Here is a 6,209-nt window from a genome sequence, read left to right as displayed (position 1 = left end):
GCAGAAGGCTGGTTGTGCAATGGAGAGAGCCTGGGGTAGCACTGCTTTTGTCTGCAGGCTTCCTGGGACCATGCAGCTCACGGCTGCCCCTCGGCTGGTCACCGCCCTGTGCACGGTGACACACAGCAGCCCACAGCCACGGGCGGTTCAGCCTGGTCCCCAGAAACCAGCATCTGTGTTCTCCCGCAGGGCATAGCTGGCAGCGGGTGGCAGCGCCTTGCGACAGCACTGGAAAGAACACGTGTCGGTAACCATGAAGTCATAGGCAACGTGCTCTTGGCTGTACGGATTCTATTCCGAATTAAAAAATATAAAAAACCTTTCTATTTTGAATTTCTCTTCAATTTACCTGTTTGAATTTATTATTTGTAAAACACATCAAGCCTCAAATGGATTGACCTTCTGCTAATGTATATCACCTAATGAATGGAAGCAATTAACTAATTCATATTGGAATATTGCACTTCCCAGATCACATTTATCATCACTAAATGTGTGATACAGTTTGCAAGTTTAAATTTTTTATTATTACCCTTTAAACTAAAGAAATAAGTCTTATATTTAATTACCTGAACTTACATATTCAATTAATAGCTTCATTACCTTAATGAATGTATATACCACACAGAAGTAACGAAAGATTGCTGTCTGGGTCTGCTCCTAAGTACACCCCATAAAGGGTCTGCTATGAACCTCAGAACAATTTTTTTAAATTAAAAAGTCTTGACTGGGGAGTTCCAAAGGAACTGGGCCTGGCAATCCAATATTCTTATACAGGGGCCTGAGATAAATTTATCATCTATATTGTTAATATTTAATATGTAAAAGGAATCCCAGAAGCAAAGCTTATGCTTCTGGAAAGACAGAGGATTTAGATGTTCAAATGTGAGTCATTCTGAATGAAAGCGAATCTAAAGAATGAAAACCAGGCAGACTGGCACCTCACTTACTAAAGGACAAGGGATGAGTGTTTGGAGCATGGAGGCAAAACAAACGCGTGCTCTTGTTGTGGGAGAGAGGGGCCAGCACTCTGACACTGTGTAAGAGAGGAAAAGCAGCTCTCACAGAAAACGCTTCTTCAGCAGAGTCAAAATGTGCCTGGATGGCATCCTTGGGGGCCCACATCGAGCAGGAGACAGCTGGAGGTAGATGGGTTGGCAAGTCAGATGCAGAAAGCACTGTCACCTTCCTGACAGTAATCGGGTTTCAGAACCATAAACTGGCTGTCCTATTTAGCTACATCTATTTGTTTGCCAAACACGCTACTTGCCCTTTGTGTGTCAGTGGAGTCAAATCTGTCATTATCCTTGGCTTTCCTGTTAAATATCTTTTATTTGGTAGATAGGCTCAGATCTCCTGCTCTTCACAACCCTACAGGTACCCATAATAAGTCTCAGGGTGTCTATTGCTAAAGGAAATCTGTGCCCTCTAGAAAGATGAAAAGTTTTGACAGTGTATCCCACTCAGGTTATGAAAACATAGGGCTCAGATCACTGCAGAGCCCATTGGATATACTTTAAGGTTTTCTTCATGGTGCATGGATATATTTACTGAGATATCTTTTGGTTTTAATAGCAAAGGTGAATTTAAAATTTTGTTCTCCATTTTGAGGGCTTTTTATAAATAATCTGGAAAAGGAAAGAGTTATTTTAAAAAGAACAGTCAATAACCTTCCTTTACATTTACTTCTTGTTTGCATTAACTGCTTGAGAAAAGCAAATACGCAGAAAAAAGAGCAGGAAATTGGGTGCAACAAAGCGTTTGTCTGTACTAAATTGATTTATCCCTTAAAAGCAAAATTCTTCATGTACTGAAACAGCCTTTTTCCAGATGCGTTCACAAAGTCAGACCTGCCCTTACCGCAAGCTACCAGATAAGCTTACGCTAGGAGCGTATCCTGCACATTCAGAAGTAGTGGAGCAGACACCTCTGGTGCACACAACCCTCTGTACAGTGTTGCCCTAACACTTTCACGTTTTGCCAGCACTGACAGTCCTGTCACGGAGGCCTTTGCTGTGGAATGTTATCTGTGCCCCGCTATGCCAGCATGGCTATCGCAGAGATTAAAATGGCTTGGAAACTCTCACGGCTTATGTTCTACACAGACTCGTCTATACAATATATTATCAAATTTACTGTCATCAATTATATGACTATATATAATATATATAGGTGTAGCAACATCAGTTATGCACTAAGGCCTGACAGCGTGCCCGGCCAATCAAAAACAAAGAAAAGTTTGGGGTCATGCTTTAGAGGAAGTCCAGTTTAATTCTCCCTGAAAATCAGTGTCAGCAACAGTGAACATCAACAAGCTTTGAAACAGGCTTTAAGGATTACCGGGGCAAAAAGCTTAAAACACATATATGTGGTATGATTTTGATCTCATATTCATGATCTGGACTGCAATGTTTTATCTAGACACTGAGATTACAGAAACAGAGAAGAAAGAACAAAGACATTCTCAAGGGGTCACCTTGTGTGCCCTGCCCCTCCTCCAAAGGTGGGCTCAGCCAGAACTGTTTGCCTCCATGCACGCTTTTTCACCAGGGACTACAGCAGAGACAGAGGGATGATCAGAAAACACAAGAACTAGAGAAATACAATTTTTTGTACTCAAAAAGCTTAGAATGCTGAATTACAGTGTGTTCAGATCTTCCTCACCTGATTTTTTTCCTCTGAGTTGCCCAGCAGCAGGATCAATCCATAAAACAGAGAATGTTTAAGGATGATGCAGCAGTTTCTGTATGAAAACAAAAATATAGATTAGGTAAAGGCATTTGACCAGGGACATGAATTATAGTAGATGTACACATTCAGACTTTGTCTAATTCAACTGAAATCAGCAGATTTAGACCTAAAAATAATTTGGCCCATATTATTACAATACCAAAAAATATGGTATATTTATAGCCTTGGTCTCTCCAGCTGTGTTGGTTTAGGTTTTATTACATCAGTAAAACAATTTATGTGATACTCTGAATAATGTGCTATTAAAAATTCAGTGCAGTATATACTGTTACCCATGGGATTTTAAACTGTGGGAGCTATGTGTATTATTCTCTACTTTGCTATTTCTATAGGAGTGATTACTATAAAAATGGTTAGGTTTATACACTCTGTGAATTCCTGCTCTGCTTGAATCCAGGTGAACAGAAGAAATAGTTCAGTCCAAACTGCCTTGGGGTAAGGGTCCCAAGGGTCTTAGTCTTGCAGTCTAAGGTTACACTGATCACACGTTCAAGCATGAACAATAATATCAATGTGCTTTTTGATGTCCTTAAAGAATGCCAATAAGTTTGTGAGGCATAACCTCCCTTAACATAATCCATTTGATGCTTCTACGGAGTATCAGATTTATCTGTGTGTCTATTGATTTTATTCTTTACAACAGTTTATCTAATTTTCCTGGCATGGAAATCACATTGACAATTTTGTTGTTCCCATGATCACCCTTGGAGAACTGTTTTGAAAGACCAGTGGATCGGGGCTGCGTTTCCTATGTTCTGTTTTGCTGGCATTAGGATTGGGTTCAGCAAGAAACAACCCACTGGCACGAGCGCTTCAGTAGCTGAACATTTTAATCTCTTGGTGGAAACACTGCACAGCTCCAGCAATCGGTTACTGTTTAACTCGCCAATTTCTCTTGAAGTCTCTCCTACTGATAATTCCTTTTAGGACAATTCTTCCCACCTTGCCCACCAAACATTCAGTTCTTTAGCACAGCAAATAATTCTTCTAACTTTTTAGCTGTGGAGTTAGCCACCTTGAATGCTCCTTCTACACTTTCATCCTCTAGAGCTTTACTTACTGTCTTGCAGGACTCCTCTGGTGAAGGAATTTGAAAAAGTTTATATTATTACTTCCATATTCTTGGCAAAACCTCAACATATTTTTGGTTGGCTCTATTGTGGTTCTACGTGTAATGTGACAGGGTTTATGTTTTTTCTATGCTCCTTGCCTATATGTGACTTCCATTTTTGAAGGATGTCTGAATTTTCTTCCCTCACATGCCAGAGCTGTTGATATTTATGGATAGCACCGACAGTAACCTCACCGTTATGACTCTGGGAGCAAGGCTCAGGTGCGAGAGATCAGCAGAAAACAGTAATCACGGTGTATTTTCTTTCCATTGCTCAACCAGGTGGTCCATTGCATGTAACTAAAATGTAGTAACACGGAGCATGCATCACATGGGGTAGTAGTTAAGGTCAAAGCTTTCATGGTGTTTATCTTTACATTTTGTCTTTCTTGTAATGCTATGTACATATTTTTTAGATTTGGGAAATGTCTTTAGAACCTCTTTCTGAATACAATAAAAGGATAAACTTTGTTAAAATTTTCTGTGTTTCCTCCTTTTCTGTTTGAAAATTATTCTGAAGTGAACTTGAAATGATTTGAAATGGCCAATTGTCAAAAGCTAGAAAGATTTACTAAGGGAGCAATCACCCTCTGTGTATTCTGTTCTTCTATACTTTCTTAGAGCATCTGCTTGAATCTGGTTATGGAGCCAAGGACCACCTTTGGTCTAACTTGGCATCACAGTTCTTATTAATGTAGTTATATCATGTGATTTCTATACAGTATTGAAGAAAATATGAAGAAAGCAAATGAAAATATACATATTTGTGTCAGTTCCTCACCCTTTAAAGGACATGAAATTGTTATAAGGCAGGCAAAGTGATTTGGACAAATGAGTAGGGATTACTGCCTCTGACATGTTATTGCCCTATTGTTAGCTGAAAAATAGCATTAATGCCTTCGCACCTGTTGTGAGACTAAACTAAGAGGTATCTTCATTCTACTTGGTGAGGGAGACCTGCATCCTCATAAGAGAAACAATTGCTATGAACAAACAACTAAAAATTGCTTTCATAAACGTATTTATTTCTCATTTTCCTGGAAGAGAGGAAGTGGTTTATCTCATTCCTGCTATAATGAATGGCCTCCCTAGCATCCTCCCTCAGTTCTACTGTATACATAATTCTGAAAGTCTTCTTGCACAGACATAATAAACATATACTTTAGCATGCTGTGATAATTACAGGCCTGAACAATATCTTTGTTTTGCAGTGGTGTAGGGTAAAGGTTTTCAAACTGCCGTACACAGGCTGTTCTCAGGGCTTCCCAGAGACAGCTCCCGGCTGCCCGCCCAAGCGTGGACACGCACCGCGGGCAGGACCTGCAGCTCTGCTCCAGCTGCCCATGCCGGCCACTGCGCTGCTGCCCACCCGGCTCCTGCTGCACCTACCCCGGGGCAGGCAGCTCATCAGCCATCAGCCATGGGGCTTGCCATGGGCCAGCGTTTTTGAATGCAGGGGTAGAGAAAGGTGAACACAGAAAAACAGTTCTGGATTAAAATTGGGCGGTGGGGGTGAACTGGGTCGTTAAGGGATGAAACTGCCGGTGATAAGGTGACTCCAGCTACAAGGAACATGGGTCAGGTCCTGGTTTGAGGCAAGGGAGAGCACTGATGGGGTGCCAGCAGTAGCCCACTTGCCCACTCCTGTGAAGCTCTGGCCTATTCACAGCAGACACCAGCACTGACAGATCTAAACATATTTACCACCAAGGTGAAAAAGGTTTAGGACAGATACAAATCAAGGCACCGAGCACCTACAACATGTGCCAAAATAATCTACCAGAACTAGGCTAAAGTTTTGGTGTAAAGTCAAATGACAGAAAATACTTGTAAATCAACCAGACAGTGTGTTTGTCAAGTCAGTATCACATCTGATAAAATCATTCAAGATGCTCAAGAGATTAAGAGTGTAATATTTTTCACTACTAGGCCCAATTCTTTGAGACATTCAGCAACTTTATGTCTTAAGACCATGAAAAATAAAATTACAATGCTTCCTATAGTAGCACCTCTGCACTTTAAAGCTAAAGTATTAGAACATGTAGTCACTCAGAGCCTCACTTGTCCATAACATGTTATAGGGAGCCACTGGACCCAAGCAGATTTCATTAAATGTTCCTAATTTATTCTGCCTCGTTGCTCTTCTGTAAACAGGGTGGGTCACTGCAGAGCAAGGCATTTAGTCCAAAAAGAGTATTGTGAATTAATATAAAAATTCAACATACTACCAAGGCAAGATTTCTCATTAGCCACTGCAGTCCCTCAGAAGTGACAAGATAGGAGCTTTTGTTTACAGGATAGAGCACAACATTCTTGCGAGCATTCACTCGCTTTTACCGTCTCCCCT

Source organism: Caloenas nicobarica, chromosome 10 (assembly GCF_036013445.1).
Source record: "Caloenas nicobarica isolate bCalNic1 chromosome 10, bCalNic1.hap1, whole genome shotgun sequence".
Classification (NCBI taxonomy): Eukaryota; Metazoa; Chordata; class Aves; order Columbiformes; family Columbidae; genus Caloenas; species Caloenas nicobarica.
This window is presented reverse-complemented; position numbering follows the sequence as displayed.